The sequence below is a fragment of the Hippoglossus stenolepis genome, chromosome 18 (genome assembly GCF_022539355.2).
Source record: "Hippoglossus stenolepis isolate QCI-W04-F060 chromosome 18, HSTE1.2, whole genome shotgun sequence".
Taxonomy (NCBI): Eukaryota; Metazoa; Chordata; class Actinopteri; order Pleuronectiformes; family Pleuronectidae; genus Hippoglossus; species Hippoglossus stenolepis.
In genome coordinates this window covers 6596909-6615676 of record NC_061500.1, presented here as the reverse complement: position 1 = coordinate 6615676, position 18768 = coordinate 6596909, and positions in this window count along the sequence as shown.

The window sequence follows — 18768 nt, the reverse complement described above, 5'->3', positions numbered from 1 at the left end:
GACATTTATCTACCGCCTCAGGATGAACTGTAATCACTAATCGTCATCCCCTTACCCCACCTCTAGCGCCATCATCAGGACTAAATGTCAATTTGTCCAATTCTCTGATGTATGATCAAATAATTTATGAAAAACTATAATGTCACACCCGGCCGCCTGCAGCTTTACTTTGTGTTTAGTGCTGACAAGCTTCTTAGTCTTGTTTAATATCTGAAAGGGATATCAATAATTTCTTCATTTTGAAAAATGCAGCCACACTGCCTCATGAATGATTGTAGATGTGCTAGTGGGGAAAATGTCAGCGCTAAAAACGTATACCAGTAGGTTTTATAATAATGCATAAAAATGTGGGTGGTCATTTTATAGCTCTACGACATTCTATGGCTCGCCTTCCCAGGAATGTTATCTGCTACCATCATCTCGATCCATTCCTTCTCCATGAATCAACTATAAAACTTCAAAACTATTACATTTTTGCTGTGAGTAAGCAGAAAGCAGAGGGTTGGAAGTTTCCCCAGCCGAAGCAGCAGTGCAGCCTCTCATTGGCCACAGGGCACAACTGAACGAAAACAGGACAAATTCAGATGGATGAGCTTCAAGTGTCTCAGGAAGGTGTAAGTCTGTAAGTTCAGCGTTCTGTGGAGAACGTTCTACACAGGCCTCTGGGATGTGTTTTGATCCTGGTGGTAGTGGTGGCAACCGGAGCCAACGCTCCTAATCCTGTATCGATCTGCATACATTTTATTTTACTGAACAATGTGCTTGAGAATGAGAAGCATATTTCTGGCTCTGTCCACTGTGTCTCACAGCAAAAGACTCTGGAGCGTTTCTTTGCTTGCAACATGACACATGAAGCTTTTTGTTTGGTTTGGTTTTGCACATTGTCGTCAGCCTACTGTCTTTTTGTCTCCATCTGTTGATGATGTTGACGCCAAATGAGGCCGTCAGCTGTTTGATTTCCAACCTTTTACTGCATGATTCTCTGGGCTATATTCAATATACTATGAAATAACAAGTTGGATAAGTAAACAGAAACAGACGGAGCCTTCTGTCCATACTTCGCATTACAGTATTTGTGTACGCCTTCTAAAAGCTTCAGGACATGGACAAAACCAACAAAATGGAGCGCTACCACCAAATCGTGGGGGGGGGGGGCTGATCATAGGACTTAAGGAAGAAATTTCAACAATGGTGGACTTTGCACTTGCGAGTTGTTGCTTTTGTCTCTTTCTTACAGCGGCCTCCTCCACTGTCAACATGTTTACTGTTGTCAGAAACTCTTGACTCTGCGCTGCCCTCTAGTGGAGGCATTGTATAACAACCATGCTCACGTAACAAACACGTGGACGTATGTGGGCAGTGACGGTTACCTCAGGTGAAACAGACATATCTCTTCTCGTTCTGACAGGGTGCATAATGAGCCTCAACGTTACGTTCAGGTGGTTCCTGTGCATACTATGAAATATAATCCCTGTGGCGCCCCCTGATGGTGGGCAGTGTTGTCCGTCACGTCAGTCTAAAATCTCTCGGTCTGTTAAAGCTGTCGTCTCAAAAGACCAAATGATATCACATCATACATCGAACCATCCAAGGAGAGCTTGTGCACTGGATGGAACCATCTGCACTTGTTATATGTCCTCATGCATTTATTCAGCTGCTTCTTCTCCTGTAGGATGAATACCTGATGTGTGTGTGTGTGTGTGTGTGTGTGTGTGTGTGTGTGTGTTTTATGTGCGTTACATTTTCTCCCAGTTTATTCAAGAAGAAAAAAACAATGCAACAATTAGATCATCAGCTCAGCGTGTAGGGATGTGGTGTACAGTGCGTGTTTGCACATGCAGCGTACTGTATCTCCTGAGGTGCGTCTCGTTCATCAAGGCCTCATCACTTTTACTCGTGTGTTCAACCTGCCGTTCCCCCGTCGTGCGGCACACGCTAAATTATACATGGTGATTTTTGGACTCATTGTTTCTACTGTGTTGCCAGAGCAAAGTTAACCTGTGACTTACCAGGACTGACCTGCTCTGAGGTCAGTTAACAGGCTCCTCCTTGTACTGTGACTATCTCAGGATGGAAGTGTTGAGTTTACCCAAATGTGGGATTTATTTTTCTTTACGAGCTCGTGATGTTTTCTCCCATATGCATGAACAAAGCAATGTTTGCATGAATGCATCAGAGGGAACCTGGAACTGATTTCCATATTCTCTGCAGAGTTTTGGTTTATTGATTGGTTCAAAGACTATTGTGCTGTGCATCGGACAGTAAATAAACCCAGAGAAAAAGCAGTTGACGGAGTTAAAGAGGGGGGGGGCAAATAAAGACAGAGAGCCTAGAAATAGACGAGGGAAGAATATGAAAGTGAGGCTGAGGGGGAGAGTCCAGAGAGACACGGAGACAGTTTGAAAAGGAAAAGTACCCACAGTTGGTAACAGGGAGGAGGAGGAGGAGGAAAAACAACAAAGAAAATCAGTCCCTGGCATCTATGGTGGAGAGCAAAAGTGAGGGGGGGGAGGAATACAGAGAATTGAGTCCTGGATCCAGCTGAGTGCCTAAGCAGAGAGGGAAAGGAAGCGGAGCGAGAATAAATATGCTATTCCCCATATCGCTCTGTCTTTCCTCTGTTTTGTGGGTGTGAGGAGGAGGAGGAGGAGGAGGGGAAAAGAAGAAGAGAGAGAGAGAGAGAGAGAGAGAGAGAGAGAGAGAGAGAGCGAGGTGGCCTGTGGTGTGTGGTTTGGGGGCGGTCAGGGAAAATTTGTGCCAACTGTGTGATGAGCCCGAATCCCCGCTGATAAATTACAACATTATTGTATCCTCACATGTTCACAGAGTATTTGCATTAGTGTGTGCACCCAAACAAGAGCGTGCTCAGCTGGTTGTTTGTAAAAAGCCTCTGAGGATTTCGACAAGACGCATCATTGGGCCTCTAATGAAAGACGCTTTCACACCAGGAGCTCTGTTCTGCTTCCAATCATCATGTAGGAACCATTTAAAATGTATTCAAATTTAAAATGTTATTTGACTTATTAATTGGAAAATAGTAAAAAACTAATCAAGCTACCGTCCACAGGCTTGTATGTTTAGGAAATCCAACAGAAATCCAATATATCTCACAACTGCAAATGAATGTAAAACCATGCATGATTGATTATGCCATATAAAAGAATCATTGCTCCTCTATCCAGTCTATCCAATGTGAAATTATAATAATCACTGTAGATCTGTGATTCTTTCAATTAAAACTGTTTCATTTAAAAGCTTTAATTTTCCCCGTAAATGAGCTGATATCCACTGCACAACGATCCGGGATTAAAACTACACACGTCTGTTGATTTGTGGGAGATTGAAAGCCGTTTATTTTGATGCACATTTCCACACACAAACTGGCTCTTTTTCTTGCACCCTCTAGTTATCAAAAGCACACACATGCACACTATTCATATATTCAGTCTTTCAAACCTCTCGCCCACGAGCAAAGACAGATGCACACACACCCCGTTTTGCAATTGTGTTCTAACGTGAAAAACCAACTCAGATTGAGGCCATTTCTGTTGCCGCATCACTGCACATCTTTGTGACATGAGATTTAAGGAATGGGGATATGAGACTGTCATTCATAAGAAAAAAAGACAGACAAAAGTAAAAGTCTTTGACAGATATGAAAAAGTGATTTATTACAAATGGCTGGTTCATGAAGTTTGTGACTTATAAGTTTAGCCAGTTGGCAATTCGAAGGGGGACGAGGGGCTGAAGCCATCCCCTTTAAATTGAGAATCCACCCCTCTTAATAACCTGCCAGAAAATGTGTGTGCGGGTGAGCATCCTATGGTTAGTGCTGTTATTTAAATCACAGTATCCACAGTTTTTATTTTTAAAGTTCCAACTGGATGGCATTGAAAATACTTGCGTCGGTGGCCATTAAAACATCCATAAAAGAGTTTAGCATCTTTGGCAGGCGGGCAGGATTCAGCATGAACTCGGTACGTACCCTTTCTCTTCTGTTGGGGTGTAGTCCCCCACATCCTCGACCAATCGGCAACAAAAGTCTGCAGATATCCTCCCAAGTTCACACTCACACACCGGTAAATGTCAACAACTCACCTACTGAGTCTAGTGATGTGTTGTTGCTGTTTAAATATGCCAAACAATCACTCGCGAAAAAAAAAAGAATGAATGCCCTGCAACACAAAAGTCCATCAGCTTACATTCTTCGGGAAAAAAGACATTAATTGCTAATAGGAAGGTGGGCATGCTAACCGAGAGTAAAAGGAATGCCTCCGAGACTGAAGTAGAAAGAAAAATTGAAGTTGACTTTGTGAAAATGAAAAGTCGTGAGGAGGAAGTGTGGGATGAATGCAAATGTGGGTTTTAGTTTCTTTTTGGGCTGGTAGCTTCTCATTATCACTTATTAGCCCCAGTCTACATTAAACAGCCTCCCTCATTATTTTGGGATGCTGCCTTAATCAAGAGTTGTAGCCGTAGCACAGAGGCTCTTTTATTTCAGATTTCTGACTGTTTTAATGTGTCTCTGTCATTTACCCTGTTAGAAATCAAGAAACATGGGGGATCAGGTCATGTTTTTTTTTAAATGGATAGTCATACTAATCCGAAGTATGTGTGTGTGTGTGTCTGTGTGTGTGGATTCCTCACCTACTATGAAAAGTCAGTGTGCACGGCTTTTGTCCTGCCGTCTTTCAAGCAGGGATTTAATAGACAATCTCTGGATCTCGCCGTCTATCATTCTGTGTGTGTGTGGGTGGAAATATGTTCAAGTATGTGGCAGATAAATTCCATAACTGTCCAGCGGAAAATACAATCCTGTGTGTGTATGTGTTTACGGATGCATGCACCCATTTGTGTGGGCACTGGCTCTCAGCATCACTCCAGTTTTGTCTCGGAAGATTAACGAGGTGCGTTTATCCGTCCTCCGGTTTCCCTAATAAGGCTGCAGGTGTCTTCTCTCACGTCCAGCTGCGGGACGGCGAGGAGACGCCACAACAACGCGTCTGAAAATGCACGCTAATCCCTTCACTCCCATTGATCTTTTTCTTTTAGTTATTGGAGGCAGCGCTAAATGCTATTGGCAGGTGCAAATAACTGTTGACACAGGAGCAGCCTTATCTACAACCGGCGTTAACAGACTGCGAACGCGGGGCTAATTAAAAATAATGAGCTGTGTGCAGTGTCCGTGCCCGAGCCATATAAGCTACGGATATAATAAAGCTCCATTACAACTTCAAATATTAATTTTAGAGCAGACAATTTTCACATTTGCCTGAACATGGATGTACAGTAGCTCCCGCGCAGCTGATCCGACGGCAAACACAGGACCCAGCAGACCTCGATGCTTTGACTCGTCACAGCAGGACGAGCTCAGTGTAACTAATAACGTTAACGCCGGCTACGCTTCGTGTAAAAGGCTCAGTGAGCTGTGCCAGTAAGGTTTAGGTGAGAGGGATCTATTGGCAGAATTTGAATATAAAATAGTCCTAGTGATGTTTTCACTTGTGTGTTTCATCTAAATTATATGAGTTGTGGTTTTCTTTACCCTAGAATGGGCCTTTATATTTAAATACTTTATATTTACATCAGGGGCGGGTCCTCTCTACAGAGACCGCCATTTTCTTTTACAGTAGCCCAGACTGGACAAACTAAACATCTTTTGAGTTTTTATGACAACTGAAGGCTTCCACAGGTTCTCTGTCATGTTTGGAACGGGAGGGTGAGTTGAGGGGTGTTCAGCTGCAAGATGGCACTTCACCACTAGATGTCACTAAATTCTACACACTGACTCTTTAAGTGTCTGTGAAATTAAATCAATTGCTTTGAAAAGAAGGAACTTGAAGGGCACTTTGAGATTTGCCACGCTAAAGAAGTTCTGCAGTGTCTGAGTTTTTCTCCATATTGTACAAACACAGAGAAATCTTCAATTTTATACAAGTAACAGGACGTTTCATTCGGTCGCCTTTTTAACTGCCCACAAAACATTTTAAATGTTTTAAATGCATTGTGGGAAAAATTGAGTCCACGGTATAAGGTATGAAATATTCGGACAGCACTACAAAATGGCGAACTCACTATATAGTGGACTCTAAAGTGATGAGTCAGGGATTTTTTTATTGTCTTTTGTTATTGTTTTGATTCAGAGACCCCTAGTGGCCAAACCTACATGCTGATTTAAAGCAGGCAAATATACTGTCAACGATGAAAATAAATAAAACTGGAAGTACAACAGAAATTTGATATATAATACTGTGGTTGAAACATGGCTAATGGGCCAGTGTTAATATGCCAGTTGGACTAAAAGAGATGGATTATTTTTTGTAACTTTTTTTAAATAATGTTCTTGGGCCCGCAGACATGAATCATCCCACCCAGATTAAAACATTTATTAAATAAATAGCATGTTCCCAGCGTCAGGAAAATGTCAGTGGCCTTGAGGAAAGGCTACATGAAATTACATATCCATTTTAAATGTCGTTTAGCACAAATGCTATAATTACAAAGCGTCCCGCCCCAGCCTGGCTTGATTTGAAATACACGGAGATGGTGTCCGTGAATCTCCCCAGTGATGCTGCGAGGAGGATCCTGAATCACTGTTAATTACCACACAGTGAAATAATGTAAATGAAAAATATTCATGGCCGAAAGGCTCAGTGAAGGATAAAATGAAAAGAGAAGAGCTGCTAAATTAGTAATTTGTTATATAATTGGAAGACCACACGGAGGTTTGGAAAAGACATAGGATTCATACATGTAGGACTATCTCTCAGTGTCTGATCTGATCTAATGTTCTCTTCTAATTGCCTCCTTTCATGTTTAATATCTGATATTTCTGTACTTTTGTCGATTCTACCTGACGCACCAGTCATGCAGAGTGAAAGTGAATTATGGAAATGGATGCAGTGGTTGATGAGCTCACTGGGGCCTGACTGAAGGTGGATCAGTGTTATTTTCTTTTACCACTTCCTCTGTAATTATTGTTGTAAATGAACTCTCATTGACTAATTAATGAAAAGAGTAGACAGCAGTATCATTAAAGTAATGATTGGATTAAGACCTGTGAGTGTTTAACGTCAAAGGAATCCAGCTGATGACTGTAATGGGCATCAGTGTTAAGTCAATGAGACAAAACCAGCACAAAAAGACACACAAGGACCACAGACATGCAAAATAACCCAAAATAGATGCATGACGTCCAAACAAATTCATAAAACAATGCTAAATTACCAACAAGATAGAGAATGAACACAAAGGTCCACAAAAAAATAACAAGAAAATCACACAAACAACAGAAAACAGCTACAAAAACAAGCAAAGAGACTCAAAAGAGGCACATTTACCAGAAAGACATGACTTGAAAGCAACGCCATGCAACTTTTATACCTTGAAACAGCAGCTTCAAAGTATTTTATATAGTTTACTGACTTGGAATGGGGAGAATCGTGCCACTTTCATTTCATCTCCTCACCCAGAACGTCTGCTCTTGCACTTTTTCTCGTCGGTCCTACGAGACGTGCGTAACTATCGCAGCTACAATTGCAAAAAAGCAGGTTCAGCGAGTTAAAGAGTAATGCCGAACTCTAGATCTGTTGAAAAGACTTAGAAGTAATTAAAAACTAGGGTTTTTCTCAAAAATTCAACGAGGAAACAAATTGATAAACACGTGAGGCTGCAGAGGGCGCTGTTGCTCAGTAAGAATTACATAGTGTTGCTTTAATTCTGGGGCTCTTGCTCTTATGTAAAAGGTTGAGGCAGTGCAATTAAGCCCTTTGTGTGTTTGGCCACTTTTAAAAGGTTTTTTAATATCTATGGTTTAATAAAATCTCTTAATTTGGAAGTAACGCTTATTTCCTTTTGTTCCCACGGCAACAGGACTTTCATCCCACTGGCCTCCAGTTCCCCCACCAGGACACACACAGCCGCGCTCGAACCCATCGTGACTCGAGCAAGAGGAAAACGCTGCAGGTGGGGATGAAGGGTTTGGTTGGAAGCTGAAACTTAAGGATCTACCACTGTGTTTGCATAAGTGGGAACAAAAGCTCAAGGGAGTGTGAATGTTGTGAGCACCAGGAAGAAATGAGAAGTGGTGGATGTGCAATAAAAAAGTGCTCAGCACTAACTCACTGCAAGTACTGCTAGATTACTCCAAATCTGTTTTCTGCATCTAACGATGAACTGCAGCAAAAAATTGGGACTTATGCATGTTTTTTTTGTAATAACTTTCCTCCATGTTACAGCTACAAATATGTTTCAATCAGCGAAAAGCAATTAAGTGTCTGATGTTCAGGATTTAAGGAAGAAACGACCGACACAAATGGAAGACGGAAGAATCCTCGTGTTTACGTTAACTTAGAATGAACTTAGAGTTGAATCGACACAGGAAATTGAGGGACACACTAGATGCTCCTAAATCCTACAAACTGAACCTTTAATATCAAAGACGAAGCTTTTATAAGTTTGCAAAATGTGTGTAACCCCCTTAATTTGGTTTCAGGCCATTCCACTGGCAGTGGGGTAATTAAGATGGAAATCTGAGTTAACTCTCTTTAAAGCAGATCCTTTTAACATTAATCTGACTCTGCAAAAAATGCTGCATTGTTAAACATATTCAAATCATCTTCCCCCCCCGAAGCGAGTGAAGCAGCACAAACTGTTTAGAGACGTGGATAAGATGATTCCTGAACTCCCGGTGCTACGTTCTGAGCTGATTACACCGGTCCACAGAGAGAGAGAGGGAGGCATGTAGAGCGGGCGGGGCGGGTTTTTTTATTTGCCGTCCCACATCAACTGGCCTACTTGATGCAAATACAAAGGAGGAGAAAGGGAAGGAAGAGGAGGGGATGGAAACCACAGAGGGATTTCAAACTAAATAGATGGAGGATTGTGGCAAACTCCTGAGGAATCTCTTCTGTGACCTGCCTGGTGTTGAAACAGCAGATTCGCACACAATCAAGCTACAGATACGAAAGAAAATACGACTTTTAATTTTGATGCAATGTCCATTTAGCATTTTTCAAGTGGAGTTGAGGTTTAGCCAAACTATGTGAATATAAATCTAAAAGAAATGTGTGTGAATGGAGAGGCAGCGTCAACCTCTCTGAAATATAACTAGCTAAGTCAATTTTATTTATAAAGCACGTTTAAAACAACTTGGTTGAATCAAAGTGCTTCAAAAAGTAAAAGGTACAACTACAAAAACAGCCAACATCAAAATACCGATGGTAAAAATAAAATAAAACAAAATCTGATGGACTAAAAACATTCTCAACTCGAAAAGACAATAAGAATTACGGTTTGTAAATGTTATTTTCATATTAAACTTTTTTATAAGGTGCAACATTTGTCTTATATCTTATTTTATATCTCTCTTCCTCCAACTAACCTAGAATAGAACAAAAAAATACTTCCACCAAGGCCCAACAGTCCTTTATATTCAATCAAGATTTTTCCTGAAGCATTCAGGTGGTGGTGGTGGTGCAGCTAGAGACAGGACGTAAAGTATTGAGTAAAGTACTAAATCGCTCAAACGTAAATTATAAAAAGACTTTCGAAGAAGAGTAACGCGTTTCTTCTTTCACTTAACCGCATCCAAAGCTTGTGATTTGCGGCAGACAGGTGCTACTCATCCAGATTATTGTGCTTAATTTGTATTTAAACAATTCACTGACGGTCCAGAAAAACAGACACACCTCTATGATGTAACACAACACAACAACCTGCAATACATTAATGACTAGCTCTTGTTGAGACTACAACTTTCTCATGACGCAATACTTTGACATTTATTTGGAAGTTGTCCTTTGTAGTTCTGTATTGAGTGAACTGACAGATGCTGTCATTTGCCTCCAGGACACAAATTAATTATTTATTATTAATAAAAACAATAATCGAAATGTCATCCTTAGAAATTCATGGACATTTTCTAACTCCCGTGACCTTTTAAAAACCAAATGTTTTATTAACTCTATAAAGATTTCATGGTCTTAGCAGTGTCTGCAGTAAATCTATCAACTCGTGCTCGAGTGCTTTACGCTCAGATGAACACACGATTCAAAGAACTTGACATTAATAAATATTGTTTATAACGTTTGTTTCAACGAACTGTTCAACCTTTAGCCAAAGGGGGTTCATTCACTTTCATGTCGAGAGTTAACTAAGAAGATCGAAACCCGTCTCGGACTCAGAGTAGAAGCTTCAATAATTGATAAACATTAATACAGCAGAACCAGAGGTATTGTCAGTTTTTATTTCACTTTCTTTTTCTTTGTCCAAACCGGGAGCCGAACTCAACTCGACCTCCAACAGATCGGCTGCGGAAAAGCTGAAAGCCGGTGGCCTCAAGCAAAGATGAGGAGCAGGGCTCCATGAGCTCTGTCACCCACATCCTCCGATTTATCTTTTTCCATTGTCGAGCTCGTAGCTCCAACGCACGACATCACTTGATGCAGTTCATTAAATTTCGTGAAGCTCGCTCTGGAGCCACAAAAGGCTTCAGCTGTAAACAGACAATATCATGAAAATATATCCATGTGAACACATCCACTGCAGGGCCCAAAAGTAAAGTAAAGTAAAAGTGGCTCATTTAGATTAAACTACAATATAGTGCGACCACCTTCACTCTTTATTTTGCACCACATTGATAAACTTGCTGTTAACTACGTTCACACAACATCCACATTGTACCTAAAACTGACCTGTGTTGAAATGTCCAATTTAAATTAAGAAGGAATTAACATCCAAACTTCCATTAACATCAACAACCTCCCGAGTGTTAACCACTTCAGTTCCTTCTGTCTTTGTTGAGACTCATGTGAATATACAACTTTTAAGAGAAACAACTCTTTATATGTATATTTATATTCATCAATAATTCTATTAATTCAAGAATTTGTGAATACATCCTATAAAATGTAAATGTTTTTCTGCTGGTTCATATTAAGTTTCTGATTGTTTTTGTTTAGCTGTTTTTTTTGGGGAGGATGCACTTTTATGTTGTGTGTAATATTGTCAATGTGTTGTTTGTATTGAATTTAAATATCACGAATTCATGAGGAGAATTAAACACATTACTTCTCAGGACTCCGTAGTTTTTTTTTTGTTGCAGCTGACTGTAGAGTTTTCATTTTTCAGGTCAGTTCTTGACAGAATAGAGACGCTGGGGTGAATCGGGGTCAGACTCTGTGGAAAGAGAGGGGCTCCTCGTTAAATGGCTTAATTTCACATTGTTAGCGTGTGCAGGATAAATGTCAGTCCCTTCCACTCTCCCCTTCACTTCAGCTTTGTGCTTTTAATTTCAGGAGGCAGCTGACAGCCAATTATCCGCCGCCGTGGCTCAGACACTGCATTGGACTCGTTCAGCCTGAGAATGGTAGAAACAAGAAACCCCGAAGAATCTTCAAGTCACAAATCAACTCGTCCATAATTTCGCGGCGGTGACGTTGGACTTTTCAGAGAGACAACTCTCCTCAGGGTTTAGAAATAGGTTGTGGAGGTGTTGTGTGACGAACATGCATTGTTTGGCTTTTGTGTTTCAACAGATGGTGCTGCCTCATTTAAAGTTTCAGGGAATGTTGGACTCTACAGGAAACCCAAAAAGTTTTTTTGGGGATTTTTTTGTTTGTTTGCCTGGTCAGCTCCAAGCTGTTGGCAGCACAACACGAGTTTAGATGGTCCTCATCTCTCGTGGGCTCGGAGAGTTTGTTATTGAAGGCCAACCGCCGTGGTATCCTGTGGTAGGAGGTTTGACAGTTATTGGCGCACAGTGTCGAGTGGATGAGAACACACCAGTGCTCAAAGTACAGGGGGGGAGAGAGAACACACTCTAAGAAATTGTCTTCAATCTTTCTTCTTTCATAGGATCAGTTTTTTTTTGTGGAGCACTTCTGGGGTCCGCTGAGCCAGAGGCCTTTCAGACATAAGTGAGCGGCAGCACATAGGACACGCTAAATCATTTTAAGCCAGCGATATCTGGCCATTTCCAGCACCGCTTGTTTGCTATCCATTTCTTTCTTTCTCCCGCGGAGGGACATGAGCCTGAACAGTCAGGCGGCAAGTGGTCCAGTGACAAAAAGGATAACGTGTGTTTGTGTTGAGCCGAGCACAGCGGGCGAGGGAGCAAGAAAGGAAAACCCAGCAATACACGGAAAAGTGCTTTTCTGTTACCAAAATACTTCTGTGGGAGTTTTTCCTCAGATACGCAGCCTTAATTGACCAGATGGAAAGTGAACTTGGGTGTAAAACAGCCCAGAGTGGTTTAGTGGTATTTATAAGAATTCACTAATTGTTCAGTGTGATAATATGATAATTATAATAACTTTATTTCTAAAGCTCCTTTACAAACAGGGTTTACAAAGTGTATAAACAGAATGGAAACAATAAAAAAAAACATTACACAACATTATACGCAAGCCAATAAAATAAAAAGAATAAACGCAATAGGTCGTTCAGAAGCCAAAGGGTCCTGATGGCAAACGCATGTTCACCTTCAGACTTGAGCCCTGACTCTGGAAAAATCATTTTTTGAACATGGTGGAATAGGGCGTTATGAAAGGTATGAAAACATAAATTTGGCAACAAACTTACCGAGATTGTCTTAAATTGCAAACCGGCGAGTTTAAGGGACACAGATCAAATCATCAATCCGCTGTCGCAATGTAGCCGGAGATGCTGGGTAACTTATTTTCACCCTAATTTTGCTCTGCCACTCCACAGCGTGCCCCCTCTTCATCATTCCTTATCTTTCATTTCTGTGGCTGCCACCTCTGGGCTCTCAGCAGCAGCACACACCACAGGAGTCTCTGCACACGGACACGACAGAATGCTCCAAACACCCACCTGCACTGTGGTGTGGCACTGCGAATATCACATTATCAGTAGATTAACGCCTAACCCCCTTTCGCATATGAAAAAAGAGAAGCTCACTCCATATTTTATACCCTGGCTGCACTGGTTCTCTCCTCTGACGCGTCCCACCACGCGTCCTCAGCTCGGTTTCAGTTAATGGGCGCTAACTGCCCCGGCTCGGAGACTCCACAGCATTTATCCGTGGCAGCTCCACGGGCTAGCTTATGAATTAGTCAGGGAGCTCAGAGGGTAAACAACAACATAATTAGGGAACTCCACCATCACATTGTGCACACAGTAATAGGGAATTTGTTTCTTTCTGTATTCCTCCGAGACGCACGTAATCTCTGCACACACATTGGCAGCGGAGCCACGGAGCAGGAGTGAAAATGTACAAAAGCTGAAAGTGAATATTGAAAAGTGGTGTATTCAGCTTATTGGCTGTTTTTCCCTCATATTTGAAAAATATTAAGGAATTTACTGAAGGGGGCTTGAGCTGAACAATGATAGAACATAATAATTCTGCTTGTTATAGATGAAGAAGTCTACTTCAAGAAAAGTGTATTTCATCAGGTGTTGACACTGTGTTGTAGATGTTAGTCTGACTTTACTGCAGAGCTGCCAGTCATAGATTAATTAGTTGAACTGCAACTTTAAATGATCCAGCAGCAATCTTGACCCATGGTTTTACCCACAGTGCATCACTCCTGTCACCCTGTAATGCACTGGGGGTATAGCAACGATGATGGATGGTCAATCTTCTCAATTACTTTCTCATTTTGTTTCGTGTCTCTCTTTCATTCTCTCACTCGTACTCGTTCTCATTTATTCTACATTGCTTCATTTGTCCCCTTGTTTTGTTTTTTTCCCCGTTCCTCTTCACTCCCTCTCTCCGACTGTAATGACAACCGGCTTCCAAACTGTGGCACCTGGTGAAGTTTTCAATGCCACAAACAATGTAGCGTGTAATTTCCTCCCTCGTGTGCAGCGCTGCTCTACCCGTGGGACCAAATTACACATTTCATGGGTCAAAAACTTAAAAATCTGTGTTGTTTCTTGCGTCTTCTGCTCGTCAAAAGTTTGTTTTAAAACACAGAGTCATGAAACTGAGCTTTAATCACTGTCTTTACACAGAAAGGACCATTTATTGCATTCATAGTGCCTTTCATTTGTTTTCCACCAAACAGACAAACACTGGCTGCCCATATAAACCCTGCTCTCAGGACACAGTGAATGAAATCCATATAATGGCCGATGCGGATGAGTGGCGTTGGATCGAACACAGATTAAAAGGCTCCAAACGAAGGTCAGTTTATAACGATGATTGTCCAGTTTAAACTCCCATATTCTCGGGATATAAACAGTGTAAGAGTGGTTCATTTTCTACTTGTTAAACACAGTTACATGATTTCAAGCTGAAGAAGTTCAAACCTTGATTTAATGACCTCCCCTAAAATGCCAATCTGCCATCTGAACTGTTTTACTTCTTTATCTTTTATAACCTTCAGTATTTTTTTTAAAGAAATCTCACTTTAAGCTCATTGCAGCTGAACAGCTCTGTAATGATTTTCATTGTGTTGCTGTTTTTAGTGGAGGTGCAAGTCTCTACCATGTTTTTTAGTCTCATTTTAATTCCCTTAAGCCAAATTGCCTTTCATAATTAATAAAGTTGTGTTGTGTTCTGTAAACTCACAGTTGTCTGAGCCATTGCAGGAATACTGGTGGGTGGGTAGTGGGTGGCTAGTGCATTATCATAAGGCCTGATGACCTATATTTTCCTAACTTCTACCAAGGGTATTAGTTGTCGAACCTGAACCGTGTATTATTTGTCTTTTGTCATGAGTGAGTATCGCAGAGAGCACGATATTGGCCGGGGGGGGCTATGGGGGATCGCTCTGAACCATCTAATAAAGACACTATTACCTTATACGTCAATACTAGATATAAGCATTCGGTGATTGAGCGTATACCTTATGGTGGCCGATGGTTTTGAATATCCTGACATTTTGGGAAATGTGATTATATGCTCTCCTGCCAATAGTTACATGAGAAGACAGCAATACTCCCAGTTTTCTGCGTTCATATGAAGCTTGAGCTTACAGTGATTAGTTCTCGATAAATCCCGGAAAAAAACTCCTCTGGTTGCCCCCCCTAGGTACAAGTAAGAAAATCCACCCAGCACAACAGCTTCATTTCAAACTGAGCAAGATAGAAAAATAAGCATAGTATATCCTAAGCTCCGACAACAAATTGACTGGAGCTCTAAAATTTCCAAAAGAAGAGTTAAAACCCTCGTCTGCTGCTGCAGGAGGGGGTTCAGGAGTAACAGGCAGCTACAGAGGCCACAGAACAACAAGCACCGTTTCTCCAGCTTGGTTCAATTTAGGGGATGTAAGAGCCGCTCGCCAGCAGGGATATTGATGTATTGACCTCGGCTCCGGCGGTCCCACAAGTCACTATCCTGTTAGACAGAACTGAGCAGCAGCAGAGTCAGGAATCTAAAGCGTTTTAACAAACAACACCTCACATGAAAAGGCTCCCCCTCTCAGATGTTAGTAATCCATATCATAACGTTGGAATATATATATATATATATATATATATATATATATATATAAGACTCTGATTAAGTGAGACATATTGTGTTTTTCCCCATTTTTCTTTCCTTTAGTGTGTCATGTAGGTTTTTTACGAATGTTAAAGGTCAGCAAAGTTAAAAGGGAGAAAGTCTGAGTAAAGGGAGCTCATCTCCTCCACAGAAAACACTGCACCTGAACCTCCAGAGACACCTCGTCAGCAGTCTGGCCAATTACGCATCATTGTGCATAATGCATGCATAGTGGCTAGGCTGGTACGCCCCCTATCAAAGCCAGGTAAAGAGCGGAGGCTAACATTAACTACAGGCACTGGAACCACTTGACCAATCACAACAGGGTGGGCCGACTGGCCAATCAGAGCAGACTGGGCTCTTAAAGAGACAGGAGCTTAAATCAAGCGTTTTAGACAGAGGATGAAAAGAGGAGCTGCAGCAATGGACACTATGAGAAAAGTGATGTATTTTCTAAACATCAACATGTGCAAACCTTTTTCAGTGACAATTAAATTTAAGAATCTGAATATGAGCAGAATATGTCTCCTTTAAGGAGTCAATTAGGTTAAAAAAGAAACGCCTGATGTTAGATTCAGAGGCTTAAGATAAAACTGCAAGTCTTATTTCTCTGTCAACGATGTGTACTTGAAGTTTGTACATGCACAAATTCAGTGTCACTAACATTTTCTCATAGTTTGTTTCTTCCGTCTCTGTGTGTGAGACAGAGGGAGGCTGAGGGAAACTGGGCCACAGACAGAGGGGACAACCACTGAGCATGAAGTGAAGTTAGACACAGCAGAATGACTTTGACAGATCACAAATGCCCAGTAAGGATTTAAAAAAAAGTAACAAGAGGGCTAGTAGCCTCTCATACATATTTGTATAACTCATACAAGATAAAAAAAACCCTCAGGGCCGGAGGGCTGAGTTAAATAGATCTGTCTGCTGCTGCTTCCTCGCCATTTTGGGAAGCGCTGCTCCGTTTCCAGTGTGAGAACCAAAGAGTGGCTGAAACAGATTATTATATTTTGCATATTATTTCCCTGCAAGCTGCACTGATCAGATTGGTCATGGATCAGGGGGCAGACGTGTTTCGGCAGGAATAGATATTGCATAGCTTCTGGCTCCCCGGCCCTATTACAAACCATTAAAAGGCATTTTGCACTCTTCCCTCTTAATGCCATTTCCTTTCCCCCCCGAGAGGAGTCTTGTCTTTCTAAATGGAGTTCTAATCACGGGCCTGATGGTTTGTTAATGAAAAGTAAATAGAAGCTAAACAAATGGGAAATTATTGACACTGACAATACAGGGAGCGTTTCATTTGTATCCGCATTATGACTTCATTCAATAAGTTATTGTTGGAAATCTCTGCAGATTTAGTAGTTGGCATATTGTTGGAATGAATTTAATTAACAAAACTGGACAAGGATTTTCTCTCAATGAGAGTGTAGATATTCCACAGTAGTCCGTGGGCAATTAAGAAGAAAATACACTGCACAGTTAAAATAAAACACACATTCCACATCAGCATGTCTGCGGTGTTCCTGCACGCAAGCCTCCCCCTGTGGAGCATTGCTGCATACGTGTTACACAAATGCACAACTTCCAGTTAGGTAGTAAACCACAAGAGTTGTGCATGCAAATTATGAATCAACCGTTAAATAGCAGAAACTGAGATGTTAAGAAACGGTGCCGTAGACAATCATAACCACTTGCTGATTGGGTCTATTCAGTCACGACGCAGCCTTTTCAGACAAACATTTGTAGTATGGCTGTAGCCAAAGACAGCAACTAATGCAGATGGATTATTTTATACTTGAGTAAATGGAAAACTTGATCAGAAAACATAACTTTTATGTTAAACGTACCTTTTTCCAGGACTCCAGCTTAATGAGAACTTAACGATAAAATGTCGGTTCCACTGTGAGGAGAAAGAAATCTGAAAACGAGGTTAACGACATAATGAAGTCAAACCAGAGTCTGTGAGTCACACACACAATCCAAAGAGAAACCCTACTGATGCACTTTAAATGAAATGTGAACAGCAGCTTTTAATAACAAGTTGTAATTCCAAGTTGACCCAACAAAAGTAAACTACCACCACTAAAGCAGAATATTCCTTTACTTCAACTACTACTCGAATACACCTTTGAGATTGTGCATCCTCCAGAGACAACAAGTTAATTAACGCAGCAACAACCCTCAGCACCACTTTGATTTATCAGAACTTCAACAGACTTATTGTCAAAAACTTTGTGCGCCACACGTTCTCACGTTCTCTCTGGCATCATGTGAAGATGCCCTCCAACACAGCAGGGGAAAAACAAGGTAAACTTCAAAGTCTTTGCGGTGAACAAGAGAGAACAAGTAGATCCATTTAGCTCCCCTGAAGGACAGACTCGTAAGAGGAAACATCTGCTCAATAATGTAACTACCAAAAATCATTGGAGGCCGGTGAAATACCTTGGTTAGGATATTGGCTTTTGAATCTCCAGGGCTGCACTGGCCCTGTGAGGGTGAAGCCTGTGACTGATGAGAGTGCTGGCTTGCTCTGATTTACACAAGCGTATTGATATGGGACACTTGATTAAGATGGTTTTCCAGCTCAGGGCCGGGTGGAGTGATCCATGGGAGACGTGCCACGAGCGAGCGGGGAGTCCGGTGGATGCACTTGGAGAAATTAAAAAGAGGAGTACGGGCTACGGCAATTACAGGAATGATTCCCGGCAAGTGAGGAAAGGGGGCACGGCGAGATGTCAGTAGCATTTTAAGAGGCTTTGCACTGAGCCACATCTGTGAAGGAACAATGATTTAGGGAGCGCTTGCTTTTCTTCCATCCAGTCAATCAGCTAAAAGCAGCAAAGGCCACAGGAAGACGTCAGTGTTGTCTACGCCACGTTCCCTCCTCTTCATTTTCATGGGGGTGTTTAATCCCATTTCATCTTTGTGCAACAGAGAAAGCTTTTGCTGAGCTTGTGCTTTCACTTACAGTAACATCAAATGCAGTAAGTGTCTAGAAATGCAATATACAAATTACACATGCAGACACTTTTGTGAGGTGAAAACGTCTCTAGCACTTTTTGTTCTCAGGATTGTTTGAAAAGTAGAACTTTCAGTGTAGATGTCAGACTTGAGAAAAGAAATACAGGGATTTTCTTTACCTTTGGCAGTAGCTGTTTTTAAAGTCATTCACTGGACATGAACTGGTTAAATTCCATTTTGGATATTGGTGTTGTAAATCTTTCGATGGCTCGTGTACTATACTGTGATTACCTCCATATTTAAATACCTTGAATGTCAGAGGAAAGAGGAGTGAGATATTGGAAGTCAGTGAA